Raw genomic sequence first — 16314 nt, 5'->3', positions numbered from 1 at the left:
TTCTCTTTGCTTTAGGTTTATATTGCTCTTCTTCCCTTAGTTTCCTATAAATGTAGAACATTGGATTTAGATATTTCTTCTTTTATAATATATGCATTTAATGCTATAAAATTTCCCTTAAACACTCTGTTTACTAAATCACACAAATTAATGAGCGGTGTTTTCACTTTCATTTAGTTCAAAATATTTTAAAATTTCTCTTGGGACTTCTTTGAACCACATGCTATTTTAAAATGTGTTGTTTACTTTCCATTTATTTTGGGATTTTTTTTTTCCCAGTGATCTTTCTATTATTTCTTTAGTTTAATTCCATTGCAGTCTGAGAGCATTCTTTGTACGATTTCTGTTTAAAAAATTGGCTAAAGTATTTTATAACCCAGAAGTTGGTCTGTTTTGTTGAATGTTCCTTGTGAGCTTGAGACAAATGTATATTTTCCTGTTGTTGGATGAAGTGTTTTATAAATGTCAATTAAATCCAGTTGATTGATGGTACTGTTCTGTTCAACTGTAACCTCACTGATTTTCTGCCTACTGGTTCTGTCAATTACTGAAGGAGGGGTGTTGAATCTTCAATTATAATAGTGGATTCATCTATTTTTTCTTGTAGTTCTGTTTTGTCTCATGCATTTTGATGTTCTCATGTTAAACACATGCACATTAATGACTGTTATGTCATTTTGGGGAAATGACCAGTTTATTATTATAAAATATCCCTTTTTGCTTCTGATAATTTTCCTTGTTCTAAAGTCTGCTTTATCTGAAATTGATATAACTAGGTTAGCTTTTTTGATTAGCGTTAGCATGACATATCTTTTTCCACACCTTTACTTTTAGCATAGCTGTGCCCTTATATTTAAAGTGGGTTTTCTATAGACAAGATGTAGTTGGGTCTTGTCTTTTTATTTATTCTGTCAGTCTCTGTTTTTTAGTGTATGTAGATTATTTAGTGTATGTAGAACATTGCCATTTAAAGTGATTATTGATATAGTTGAATTAATACTCACAATATTTGCAACTATTTTCTATTTCCCTTTTTTTCTTTTTTTTTTCTTCTTTTTTTGTCTCTCACTCTTTTTTGCTTCTCTGGTTTTAATTGAGAAATTTCTGTGAATCCATTTTTTCCTCCTCTCTTAGCATGCTGATTATACTTCTGTTAAAGTTATTTTTTTGTGATCACCCTAGAATTCTTAATATATGTACATTTATGAGTAATTTAAATCCACTTTCAAATAACACTCTACTTCTTCATGGGTAGTTCAGGCAAATAACAGATTATTTTCAATTCCTCGCTCTCATCCCTTATAATATTGCTGTCATTCACTTAACTTATCGATCAGCTATAATTACTCAATATATTGTTGGTATAATTATATTAAACAAGCAATAATCTGTTAAATAAGGATAAGAAAAATGAAAATTTTATTTTGCCCTCGTATATTCTTTCTCTAATTCTTTTATTTGTTTATATAGATTTGAGGTCTGACCTATGTCCTGTTCCTTCTCTTTGAAGAATATATTTTAACCTTTGTTGTAGGGCAGATGTACTGATGACAAAATCCTGCAGTTTTTGTTTGTCTGAGAAAGGCTTTATTTCTCTTTCACTTTTTTTTTTAATCTAGGTGAAATTCACATAACATGAAACTAACTATTTTAAATTATGCAGTTCAGTGGCATTTCAATCATGTTTTGCAACCACCTCTTCAATCTAGATTTAAAATATTTTCATCACCCTAACAGGAATTCCCATACCTAGCAAACAATTTACTCTTCATCCCTCCCAATCCCTGGCCCCTGACGACCACTAATATACCTTTTGTTTCTATAGAGCTACCTATTCTGAATATTTCATATGAATGGAATCATACAATGTGCAATCATACAATCATACAATGTCTTGATTCTTTTACTTAGCATAATATTTTCAAAGTTCATCCACGATATTATGTTGACTCGGTATTCTGCTACTTTGCTAAATCCATTTATTAGTTCTAACAATTTTTTATGGAATCTTCAGGGTTTTCTACATATAAGATCTTATTATCTGCAAACAGAGGTAATTTTACTTCTCTCTTTCTGATCTTGATGCCTTTTATTTCTTTTTCTTGCCTAATGGCTCTGCCTAGAAATTCCAGTACTATGTTGGACAGAAGTGGTAAAAACAGCAATCATTGCCTTGTTCCTGATCTTGGTGGAAAAGTTTTCATTCTTTCACCTTTGGTTATGATGTTCACTCTGGGTTTTCATATAGGGTTTTTATTATAGTAAAGTAGTTTCCTTACGTTTCTAATTTATTGAGTGATTTATTTTATCATGAAAGCATATTGCATTTTGTCAAATGCTTTTTGGGCATCAATTCAGATGTTCATATTTTTTTCCTGTGTTTTGTTGATATGGTGTATTCCATTGATTTTTATATGTTGAACCATCCTTTTATCCCAGGAATCAATTCCACTTGGTCATGGTGTATAATTCTTTTAATATTCTGGCAAATTCTGTTAATATTTTATTGAAGGTTCTTACATAAGCATTTATAAGGAATATTGATCTGTAGTTTACTTTTCTTCTAGTATGTTTTGCTTTAGTAACAGGGTAATACTGGCCTCATACAACTAATTAGGAAATGTTCCCTACTCTTTAATCTTTTGGAAAAGTTTGAGAAGAATTGGTATTCTTCTTTAAATGTTTGGTAGAATTTGCCAGTGAAGCCATCAGATCCAGGGCTTTTCTTTATTGGGAGATTTCTAATTACTAATTGAATTTCCTTACTAGTTACAAGTCTATTCAAATTTTCCATTTCTTTGCAATTTAACATTGGTAGATTTTGTGTTTCTAAGAATTTTTCCATTTCATCTAAGTTATCAAATTTTTGGTATACAGTCATTTATAGTATTTTCTATAATCCTTTTTATTTCTGTAGAATCAGTAGTAATACCTCTACTTTCATTTCTAATTTTAGTTATTGGAATCTTCTCTTTATATTCCATCTAGTTAAAGGCTTGTTAATTTTGTTGATGTTTTTGAAGAACCAGCTTATAGTTTCTTTGATTTTTCTCTATGTTTAAAATTCTCAATTTTCTTTATTTCTGCTGTAATTTTCATTTCCTTCCTTCTGCTAGTTTTGAATTTTATTTGTTTTTCTTTTTCTCATTATTTAAGTTATATAGGTAGGTTGTTGACTTGAAATATTTCTTCTTTTTTTTTTTAATGGAAGTGTTTATAGATATAAATTTCCATCTTGGCATTACTTTCATTGTGTCCAATGAGTTTTGGCATGTTATGTTTTCATTTTTGTTTGTCTTTAAGTACTTTCTAATTTCCCTTGTGATTTCTTCTTTGATCCATTGGGGTTTTTTTTGAGAGTATTTTATTTAATTTCCCCAAATTGGTGAATTTTCCAGTTTTCCTTCTGTTATTGATTTCTAACTCCATCTTTGGAGAAGACACTATATGATTTCTGTCTCTTTGTATGTATCAAGACTTAATTTTTTGCCTAACATATGGTCTATACTGGGAAATGTCCCATGTGTACTTGATAAGAATAGGTATGCTATGGTTGTTAGAGTGCTTTGTATATGTCTGTTAGATCTAGTTGATTTATTGTGTTAAGTCCTCTACTTTCTTACATATCTTCTGTCTGGTTGTTCTATTCAGTACTGAGAATGGGGTATAAAGTTTTCAACTATTATCATTGAACTGTCTATTTTACTCTTCAATTCTATCAGCTTTTGCTTTACATATATATATAAAGAAAAATATATTGGTGTGTGTTAGGTACATAAATGTTTATAATTGTTATTAATTCTTATATATATTGGTGTGTGTTAGGTACATAAATGTTTATAATTGTTATTAATTCTTGCTGTATTTAACCTTTTATTAATAGATAATGTCCTTCTTTGACTTCTGTAATCTTGTTTGCTTTAAAGTCTTATTTTGTATGATATTAGTATAGCTATCCCTGGTCTCTTTTGGTTGCTGTTTGCATAGAATATCTTTTCCCATCCTCGTGCTTTCAACTTGTTTGTGTCTTTGCTAAAGTAGACTCGTAAATAAAGCATATGGTGGATCATGTGTTATTATTCATTCTGCAAATCTCTGTCTTTTGATTGGAGAGCTTAATCCATTAACATTTAAAGTAATTACTGATAAGGAGGGATTCACTTCTATCATTGTGCTATTTGTTTTCTATACGCCTTATAGTGGTTTTTTCTGTCCTTCATTTTTTTACATTACTTTCTTCATTTCTGTTTAGTTGATTTTTCTTGTAATAAAATGTTTAAATTCCTGTGTCATTTCTTCTTACGAATATTCTATAACTAATGTTTTTGTAGTAACCATAAGGATTACATTTAACATTCTAATGTTATAAAACTCTTAATTTGAATTTATACCAGTTTAACTTGAATAACATATAAAAACTAGGCTTCTTTAGAGCTCTATCCTAACCTCTTTTAGTTGCTGATATAACAAAATTGTATCTTTATACATTGTATGCCCCAAAACATAAACTAATATATATTTAAATGCATTAGTCTATTCAAAGAAGATTTAATACCTATTCTCCTCAAACTCTTCCAAAAAATTGAAGAGAGGCAATATTTTTCAACTCATTTTACGAGGCCAATATCACGCTGATACCAAAACCTGGTAAAGATAACACAAAAAAAGACTACTACAGACCAATATCTCTCATGAATATGGACGCAAAAATCTTAAATAAGATATTAGCAAACTGAATGAAGCAACATATTAAAGAGATTATACACCACACTCAAGTGGACCTCATCCCAGGGGCACAGGGATGGTTCAATATATGCAAATCGATTAATGTGATACACCACATAAACAAATTAAAAAATAACAATCATATGGTCATATCAATAGATGCAGAAAAAGGCTTTGACAAGATACGGCATCCATTTATGATCAAAATTCTTAACAAAATTGGTATAGAAGGAACGTACCTTAATATAATAAAGGCCATATATGACAAACACTCTGCCAACATTATACTTAATGGTGAAAAACTAAAAACCTTCCCTCTAACATCAGGAACAAGGCAAGGCTGTCCACTATCACTACTGTTATTCAATATAACATTGGAGGTCCTAACAAGTGCAATCAGACAAGAGAAAGATAAAAAAGGCATCCAAATAGGAAACTAAGAAGTCAAACTGTCACTATTTGCGGATGACATGATTCTCTGTACAGAAAATTCTAAAGACTCCACAAGAACACTACTAGAAACAATAAGCAAATACAGTAGTCTCTGGATACAAAATCAACATTCAAAAATCCATAATGTTCCTACACTCTAATAATGAAGCGTCAGAAAAAGAAGTGAAAAAATAATTCTTTTTGCAATTACAATAAAGAGAATAAAGTACCTAGGAATAAATTTAATGAAACATGTGAAGGATCTATATAATGAAAACTACAAGACCCTATTAAAAGAAATCAAAGATCAAAGAAATGGAAAGATATTCCATGTTCTTGGATTGGGAGAATAAACATAGTTAAAATGACCATATTACCTAAAGCATTATACGGATTTGATGCAATTCCCATCAAAATTTCATCAGCAGTTTTTAAAGAAATAGAACAAAAAGTTGTCAGATTTGTATGGAAGCACAAAATACCCTAAATTGCCAAAGCCATCCTGAGAAGAAAGAATGAGACTGGAGATGTCACTCTGCCCAACTTCAAATTATACTACAAAGTGACAATAATCAAAACGGCATGATATTGGCAGCAAAACAGGACACACTGACCAGTGGAACAGAATTGAGAGTCCAGAAGTAAACTCATATTTATACGGGCAAATAATTTTTGACAAAAAAGCCAAAAACATACAGTGGAGAAAGGAAAGCCTTTTCAATAAATGGTGCTGGGAAAATAGGAAGGCCACCTGCAAAAGAATGAAATTAGACTGTTGTCTATCACCACACACCAAAATTAACTCAAAATGAATTAAGGACCTGAATATAAGACCTGAAACAATAACATGCATAGAAGAAAACATAGGAACTAAACTCAAGAACCTTGGACTTAAAAAGGATTTTATAAATTTGACTTCAAAGGCAAGGGAAGTAAAAGCAAAAATAAATGAATGGGAGTATATCAAACTAAGAAGCTTCTGCTTGGCAAAAGAAACCGTCAACAACGTAAAGAGACAACCATCCGAATGGAAAAATATATTTACAAGCAACACCTCTGATAAGGGGCTAATATCCAAAATATACAAAGAACTCATAAGACTCAATAACAACAAAAAACAAATGATCCAATCAAAAAATGGGCAGAGGACCTGAATAGACACTTCTCCCTAGAAGACATACAAATGGCCTACAAACATATGAGAAGATGCTCAACATTGCTAGCTATTAGGGAAATGCAAATCAAAACCACAATGAGATACCATCTCACACCTATTAGAATAGTTATAATCAACAGGGCAAGTAATAACAAATGTTGGAGAGGATGCGGAGGAAAAGGAACCCTCATACACTACAAGTGGGACTGCAAATTGGTTCAGCCACTATGGAAAACAGTATGGAGGTTCTTCAGAAACTGAGAATTGATCTACCATATGATCCAGCAATCCCTCTACTGGGTATTTACCCCAAAGACTTGAATGCCCATATCCGAAAAGATATGTGCACACCGATGTTCATAGCAGCATTATTCACAGTGGTCAGGACATGGAAGCAACCAAAGTGTCCTACAATAGATGATTGGCTAAAGAAGCAGTGGTACATATATACAATAGAATATTACTCAGCCGTAAGAAGAGATGAAATACTGCCATTTGCGACAACCTGGATGGACCTCGAGATGATCATGCTAAGTGAAATAAGCCAGACTGAAAAAGTAGTAAAGCACGTGATATTACTTATACGTGGGATATAAACCTAAAAGCAACAAATGAACAGGACAAACAGAGACTCAGGGACATGGACAATGGACTAGTGGTTACCAGAAGACTATAGACTAGTGGTTACTAGTGGGGTGGGGGAGGAGGGGAGAGGTAATGGGGTAAAGGGGGTCAAATATAGGGGGATGGGGGAGGGTGAAGTCGGTAAAGGGGATCAAATACATGGTAGCTGAAGGAAACTGGACTTTGTGTGTTAATCACACAACAGAATATATAGATGTCAAATTATAATGTACACCTGAAAATTATATAATTGTATTAACCAATGTTACCCTAATAAACTTAATTTAAAAAAAATAAATAAATGCATTAGTCTATTAAATTATGAAAAAAACAAGATTTGGAGTTATAAGTCAAAGTTATAGTAACATTAGCTTTTACAATAATAATTTTTCTTTGAATGTATTAGTCTCTTAAATCAGATAAAAAATAAAAAGTGCAGTTACAAATCATTGTTTCAATAATACTAGTTTTTATAATTGCCCATCTATTTACCTTTATTGAGATCTTGACATGTAAACTTAATGTCTTCTCAGGTATTTTCTGAGCCTTTCCATGAACATTTGTTTTTGAATGTTTTAGTTTTTAATATATGGCTCCCCAAACAGAAAAAAATAAAGCAATAAATTAAGGTGGGTAAGGGTACTGGCCATTTAAAGTCTCTGAAAGTCACTTTAGCTGGAGGGGAGGAGGTTGTGATATTTTGAGGGGAGTACAACAACAATGGCTTCCTGCTCTGTTGTCCAAACCTCTGAGATCAGAAACAGCAATCGGAGATCAGAACACAGATCCTCAATATGTGGAAGATAGGGTTCTTTTTGCCCACTGTGGCTCCAGCCAGCTGAATGCAATTGCTCCAGGTAAAAAACGTTCACAGCTGCCTGCCGCATAGCTAAGGGTGAGGGGATTGGTAGGTGCAACTATGCTAAGAACTGAAATTGATTCATTGAAATTAACTGATATTTACTGTCCAAGTCTTCCCCTGAAACATGCAAGCCTTCAACAGATTCCAGAGTTCTAAAATACTTATGTCAGACAAGTTCTGCCAGTGCAGTTGTTGACTAGATGGGGAGACAAATTTCTGGTGCTTCCTACTTCTCCGTCTTCCCAGAATCCTCTCCAATCTTCTTACAATTTGAAGCAAGCAATGAGAAACAGTAGCCTTAGTTGGGGTGACACCACTCTTTGTCAGATCTTTGCAAGATGGTTCTGCCGGTTTGAGGAAGAATGAATAATGGAAGAAGTATAATAGAAAACTCAGTCCATAATATTAGCCTTTGCTTAGCCTATGTTTTCTAAGACTTTTCTTACCCAGTTTGAGTGTGGCACTTTTCCAACATTGCAAATTAGGCAAACTTAGATTTCAAGAAAGAAAGAGGTAGCCCCTCTCTTAGTCAAGCTTTATTTTATACTTCTCTTTCAGACTATCTACATTTAACCAAAGCACTCCTCTTTCTTCTTGAAGCTCTAAGAGATACTTCACATGTGACAATACCCTGAAATTTCCTCCCACTCCTACTTATATGTTATCATTTGGCATGTAGTTTGAATCACAGACTATAACAAGAGAAAATTTCACCGCATGTTTTGCTTCATTTAAAAAGAATAATAAGTTTCCTAGCCTGAGATGATGAGGTTGTCACTTGACCTCACTTGTCCCCCTTTACTCAGCTATATTCCACAATTTAGGGACTGTTGCTTATACTACCCAATTTTTAGTAATCAAACTATTTATCAAGTAAAAAGTGTTTGGCTAAAAGTGACAACAAATGTTACTATTAGTGGCTTAAATAATAAAGACATCTAATTATCTCATACATAATTATAGAATTTCAGACCTTTTTCAGAATCCCTGAGAAGATTTCCCTTGACTTCTTATTGGTATCCTTTTGTCACAAATCGATCTGTAAAATAATCACCAGCAAAAAAGTATGAGTACACTTTATTTAGATCAATCATGATTTATCCTCTGAGCCTGAAGATATTTCCTCCCTTTTTTGAGTATATTGCTGACTGAACACAATTTAGATTCTATAAAATTATGTTGAAGGAGGGAATGGCTATTAGGTAAGCAACCAATTCTGTGTATCAGGCATATATTTCCTTTGATTTCATTATATTTCATTCTCCTGAGTTTTTTCTCATTTCTCTAACTGCTCATACTTAACCATTTTATGAGGCTCACTTCTGTTTAACTTTTAAATACTGGCATTTTTTAGAGCTCTGGCCTTTGTTCTCTTTTACTCCTCTATTCTCATGGCTCCATCTGTCCCATAAGTGCTACAAATATATATATATATATATCTCCATCTGTCCCATAAGTGCTACAAATATATATATATATATATCTCCACTGAATATATTTTATTATTCAGGACTATATACTCAACTGGTTACTGAATATCTCTAACTGAATAACAGGCACTTCAATATCATGATAATCAAAAATGATAATTATTTTCTTAAAAACCTGTTTCTTTTGCTGTCATTCTAATAGCAATTCATTTAACTGCCCAATCAAGAATCATAGGTGTCACTTACATTCCTATATTTCCTCAATCTCTACATTCAGATAATGACCAAGAGAGGATAAACTTAGTTTTGAAAACATGAGAGAAGATAAACTCAATCAAGGAGAATATATTGGGTAAGAAATAGATCTAATGATAAGTCTAGGAAATAAGTTTTCTTATCACACACACACAAATGGTAACTATATGAGGTGATGGATATGTTAGTTTGAATGTGGTAATCATCACATGAGATATATTCGTATCAAAACACCACATTATACATTTTAAGTATATACATTTTGTTTGTTAATCATATCTAATAAAGTTGGAAAAATAAAGAACTTACAGAACTGACAGAAAAATAGATATAAAAAGAAAATATGATATAAAAAGAAAAATAGATATAAAAAGAAAATATGACTTTGTGAGGAGCAAGTGAAGGACCTTCAAGTAAGTGGAAATAGTTAACAATTCAAAATGAAGCCAAAAAAAGTTAACATAAGCACAGAAAAGTGCCTACTATATTTAGCAAAAAAAAAAAAAAAGAAAAAAAAGAAAAAAAAAGTTGGAACAGAAACCTAGTTTTGATTGGCTGAAGAATGATTTTAGAAAGAGAATTTGGAGGTATGATAAACTGAATACATGTTCTTGATTTGTTCTTGCTCTCAACTCCCTGACTGGAAAGTTTTAACAACTAAAATGTATTTCATGGTAATGTTTGTAGGAAATTTTAGATGCATTTGTGGAGTTTTCTACAAAAGAGAGTAGGTCGTAGAGTTATTGTTTGTAATAACGTGTATTCCTCCTCTAAAGTCTGGGGCCAAGAGTACAGCTTCCCAGCTATTGCAGAGACCCAAAGCTGCAACATATATGACCTCTAGGTAGTGTAAGTTGCTACATGCAATCTTTGAGGAAACTACCTCATCATGAAAATAAAGGTTGCCTCAAAAGTTCTTAATCCTAATGACCCAAATTGATCCCAATCTGGACACTTAAGAGGTGACTTCCTTTCTCTTGAATTAATAAAAAAAAAAATATTAGATGGTATACCTAAATAAGATGAAATAAATAAAATCAAGTATATCAGTCATCACAATAAAGTAAAATAGACTAATTTCTCCTAAATGCCAAAAAACAAAGTAAAAAATATTTGGGCAAATATTTCATCCAAAATAAATCACTTTAGAAAGATAATACAGATATGTTGAAAAAAGAAGAGATAAGTGATTCGCCAGATATATATGCGCAAAAATCGATCAGAAGCAGTACTATTCATAGCAGAAAAGGCAGCATTCAATACCAGAACTGAATTTATTAATTATGACAAAGAGGGAGACTGTTATCTTACCCTGACATGTGGATGCACTAATCCCTGTAATTTGTGAGTATGTTACCTTAAACTGAAAAAGAGACTTTGGAAATGAGACTAAATATAAGGATCTGGAGAAATGGAGATTATCTTGGATTATCTAAGGTGACACAACCTAATCACATGCATCTTTAAAAGTGGAGAACCTTTCCTGGCTGTGGTCAGAGTGAGAGGTGACACAGAAGAAGGATCAGAGTTGTAATGTTACTGGCTTTGAAGATGGTGGAAGAGGGTCATGAACCAAGGAATGTGGGTGGCCTCTGGAAGCTGGACTTGTCAAAGAAATTGATTCTCCCTTAGGATCTCCAGGAAAGAATGCAATTTATTTAAATCCAATGAGACCTGTATCAGATTTCTAGTCTATAGAACTATGAGATAAAAAATGTGCATCATTTTACATCACTGAGTTTGTAGTAAGTTCTTACAGTAGTAATATAAAACTAATACAGATTTTTACAAGAACACAATATTAATAATCAACAGAGAATATAAACTGTCTCAGTTTTATGTGCCAAACCAAAAAACAATAAAATACATAAAGAAAAAACTCCTAGCAAATACTAAAATACCAGAATCATCATAGTACTTGTTTAAGTAAAAAATATACTTGCTTAAGGAAAAAAAAGCATAATTGCTTGGGATTTGAACAATATAATACATTTTTTTTATGAGTAGAGAGAGTGGGAAGAAGGGATTACTCTCTGTAAGAAGGTAAGCTTTTACTCTCTCTAAGAGAGTATATATTAATCTGTTATATTTGTATAGAACTTACAAATATTAATTTTGAGTTTGTCCAGAAAAAAATTAAATACATTCTCCCAAACAGAGATTTTTATAGGTCATAGTTTCAGCCTGTAAAATCCAGATGTCAAAACAAAAGCAAAAAATCAAAAAATGGCATGATCCCCTGAAAATATTTTGTCTCTACTGGAAAATAATGAACACTCATCTAAATATCTTATGGATTAAAGGGCAAATATATAAATTTTGAAACAAAATAGCATAATATAAAAATTCATTGTGTTTCAATAGAGTTTTATTTGGGTCTTTTAAAGGCTGCAAATTTCAACTGTGTAACTGCATAGTTCATATGTGATTATCCTGTCCTTTCTGGGCAATTAGTATTCTCATTTTATTGAATAGTCCTTGCTTCTTTAAGATTGGTATTAATAAATTTTTTCACATGGCACAGGAAATTTCCACCTGATCTATTTCTGATGACCTTATTTGTATGAGATAGGCATTACATAAAACTATTTATGTTACAGCTTAAAAATGATCACCTCAGAAAGAAAATTTCACTTTTTGAAAAATCAAAATCTATAAAAGATTGAAATAAAAAGTTGAAATGTTTAAATACATTTGAAATTTCTTATAATTTATAAGGTTTTATTTTTGCCACAAGCGAATTAACTATTAATCACTAAGAAATCAACAATATTTTTAACTTTAAACTTTAAAGAGACTTAAATAGTAATAAAACAGCTCCCTCTCCCATTTCCCAAATATCCAATAACTGGTGGAAAGTATGTGATAATCTACACAATGAGACATTTTACACGACAGTTTTAAAAATGATTCTGTAGAATTCCCTCAGTTCACTCACAAATCACTCATCTTACGGAATAAAATGAAAGTGTCAAAAGAGGATTGCTTTTCCTCTATGGACTTTCCAAGAAGTTCACAAACTGCATAGAATATTCTTGTCCAAACAACAGGAAAAATCAATAGTTAGAGGTTTGAAATCATTCACCATGATGCTATTTTCAGTAAAGAAACTAGGAACCATAGCCTTGACACTTCTTAGAAATCTGAATGTCTTAAAACCTACTTCTTTGGCTTATTGAGACTTTCAGATGTGGTTGTCTTATTCTAACAGCAAAGAATAAACTAATTGGTAAGGTACATCTTCCCATCTAAAGAAAGCTGAAAGCAGATGGTATAAACCAGTAGGAGATTCATCAACTTTTCAGATTTAAAAACGATTTTAAATATAAAGTGTATAAAATGTATAATCTGTAGGCAACATGTCAAATTAATTTCTATTAATTCTTTACATTTAAGAATATTTTCTTGAAGAAAACTGTAAATATAAATACTGGTATATTTTTACTCAGGATTGTGACATTTTTCTCAAGCAATCAAGGCTAGATATCTTGAAGTCAGTTTTGATGTTTTTAATTTGATCTATATATGCAGGCTGTTAAAAGTTGAAAGGTTTTTTTTTTTCCTTGAAGTTCCTCTTAATTATGTCTCTTGCTTTCTTTTTTCCTTGCTATTGTCCTTGTTCTGAACTATATTTATTTCTGGTTTACCATAACAGATTATTAGAGGGATAGTTTTGATTGGTCTTCTTTATCTTAAAGTCATCTCAAATAACTCTTGATTATTTGTCCTTACAACATAATAAAAACTTCAATACGAATGCTTCTCATGGAAGACAATCTCAGCAACTTTCAAACATCTCAATTATTGGGCATCTTCACTTTATCTACAAGGCTCAAGGGGGCTCAGCACCATTTCTGGTGCTTCAGGGGTAGGCATCATCTCCAATCTACTGGGGTGCACAGGCTGCTATCATCAGAGACATACTGAACAGTGTAATTGGTTTCCTAGGCTAATTTGAGCACTCCTACTGTGTTGCCAAGTTCTTTGAGGCCTCTCTTTCAATGACATATTTTCATATATATGTGTTACTTCAGCAGTGATTACTTAATTTTTAGTTAAATTGTATATGTGTATATATATATGTACACATGTATATATATATACACACACATATAAGCTTTTCATATATGTGTTCTGCTAGAGTTATGATTAAATTTTAAATTATATTTGCACATAAAACACATAAATATGCTCACAAGTTATAAATATGGAAATCTCTCAAGAAATAATTGATGTCCTTTTGACATGGTGGTTGAGGTTCCTGCAGCCATTTTATGATCTTAACTATGGGTGTCATGTAAAAAAAGGATAAAAGGCAGGAAGATAGAAGAAGCCAAAAATCACTGATATATCCTTAGAAAACAAAATTACTCCTGGGCTGACCACCTCAGGCTTCTTTTCTGTGTTTCAGTCATTGTATTTAGATTTCTGATAAGAGTAGCCATAAGCTATTACTACCTATGATACAGCATAATCTAAATTCCATTAAATTGGAAATAACCATTAATAGACATATGGTTTAGTAAATTATGTTACATGAACATTATAGATTTTGGTCAAAAGATGCAGGAAAACGATTTTGCATGGGGTAACTCTCATCTCTTTTTTGAGTGTGACCCATACTCTCAAATCCCACCTAATTTCCTGCTTCTACGCAGCCTTTAATATAACAATTATGGAGTATGTAGATGTATAAAAATCTATTTTATATATGTTGTATATACTATGACTGAAATTATGAAGAATATCTATGCACATAGAAAAAACTTAAAGCTTATATGCAAAAATAGAAGTTGTATTTAACTGGTGGGATCATAATTGATTTTTATTTTTCAAAATTATCTTTGCTATTGTTACGGCCTTCAAATTAAGCATTCAAAGACTTTTATAAAGAAGCGATTACTTGTGATTGAGACTCTGAGATTTGGAACTGGGGGCTATAGCAGGGCTGAGGGATAATTATGTGTATATTTATTTTATACTATTTAATATTTAAACTTTAAGTATATTAGGAGACACAAATGTAATTAGAGTCAGGAGGTTATAAAATAATTACATGAAAAGTAGAAATACAATATAGCTCTAAAAACATAGTTGAATGGTAATGAATTTTCTTTTTCAATTTTCACACTCTACTAATAATTTAGTCAACATTTTATTTAAAATATACACTGTTTTCTGTGCTATCAGTCTAAAAACGTATTACTTCCTTGTCTATATTATGCTTGCTTCAAAAGCAATGAAGGTGAGGGCTTTAACATTCATCCATTATTTTCAAGTCATAAGCATCCTCTATCTAAAAAGGTTCCACTCCTTTTACCTTTTTAGACAAGAATGACATAAAAAGAAGAATGATTTGTTTAAGGGGAAATATAATCTTCCACTGAGTTCAAGCCTTGTGAGCATTTTCATTCTCCCTGGATGTTAGGTTAATAGCCAAGTGACAGAAAAAAATTGTACAGAGCACACTAGATTAATAGGTACCTAATGTAATACATATATAAAAACAAAAACACTCAGGACTAGTGTATTAGTCAGAGGTCTCTGCAGAAACAGAACCAGTATATGTATGAGTGAGGTGGGGCAGAGGGAGAGAGAAGAGGGAGGGGAAGAGGGAGAGGAAGGAGGGGAGGAGGGAGATTGAGACTGAGATTTCAAGAAATTGAAATACACGATTATACATGATTATAGGAACCAGCAAGTCTGAAATCTGTAGTGTAGGCTAGAAGGCTGGAAACTCTCAGACAGGAGTTGATGTTATAGTTTGAAGCAGAACTTCTTTTTCCTTAGGGGAAACTCAGTTTGCTTTTAAGGACTTCCAACTAATTGGATGAGGTTCTCCCACATTATCAAGAATTGATTATACGTGTTAACCACAACTACAAAATATCTTCACAGCAAGACAATAGATTAGTGTTTGGATAAGCGGGTACTATAGCCTACCCAAAATGATGCATGAAACTAACCACTATATACATCTCCTTAACCATACTTAATCTGGAGAAAATTACCTCAGTCCTGCAGGGAATTGCCACCTACCTGGTCCTGTAGCTGAATTTTTAACAGGTCGTTCCACCATTCTATAAAGCCGGCTGCTTTAAGATTATCGGGAACATAGTAAGACCAGTGAATTCCTTGAGCATGGGCCCCATTACTGCACTTCATTTGCTGTGAAGTGAATTCCTTAGTCAAAATGCTGTGTGAAACACCATGATGATGTATAAGATATTCTATAAGTCCACATGTGGTAGTTTTGGCAGAAGCATTTGTGTGGCAGGAAAGCAAGTTCATATCCAGTGTGTCTATTGCAATAAGAACAAAGTGCTACCCCTTCCACGATGGAAGTGGTTCATTGTAATAAACCTGCTACCATGTAGCTAGCTAATCACCCTGAGACATGATACCATATTGGGTGCCATAGTCTTGGTCTCTGCTGCTGGCAGATTGGGTACTCATCAGTAGCTATAGCCAGGTTAGCCTTGGTGAGTGGAAGTTCATGATTTTAAGCCTATACATAACCTCCATTCCTCCCACCATGACCATTTTGTTCTTAAGCCCATTATCTATGACTGAAGTGGCCAGGGAAAGAGGATGACTGGTATCCACAGAATGGGTCATCTTATCTACTTGATTATTAAAATCCTTCTCTGCTAAGGTCACCCTTTGGTGAACACTAACATGGGATACACATATTTTCACATTTTTTACCCATTCAGAGAGTTCTATCTTGCTCAAATTTTCTTGTCACTAATTTTCTAATCATGCTTTTTTCAAGTTCCTGAGCATCCGGCCAAATCATTGGCCATGAATAGGTATACAATCACACAGCT

The sequence above is a fragment of the Pteropus vampyrus genome, unplaced genomic scaffold, assembly GCF_000151845.1.
Source record: "Pteropus vampyrus isolate Shadow unplaced genomic scaffold, Pvam_2.0 Scaffold340, whole genome shotgun sequence".
Classification (NCBI taxonomy): domain Eukaryota; kingdom Metazoa; phylum Chordata; class Mammalia; order Chiroptera; family Pteropodidae; genus Pteropus; species Pteropus vampyrus.
Note: the sequence above shows the minus strand (reverse complement) of the source record.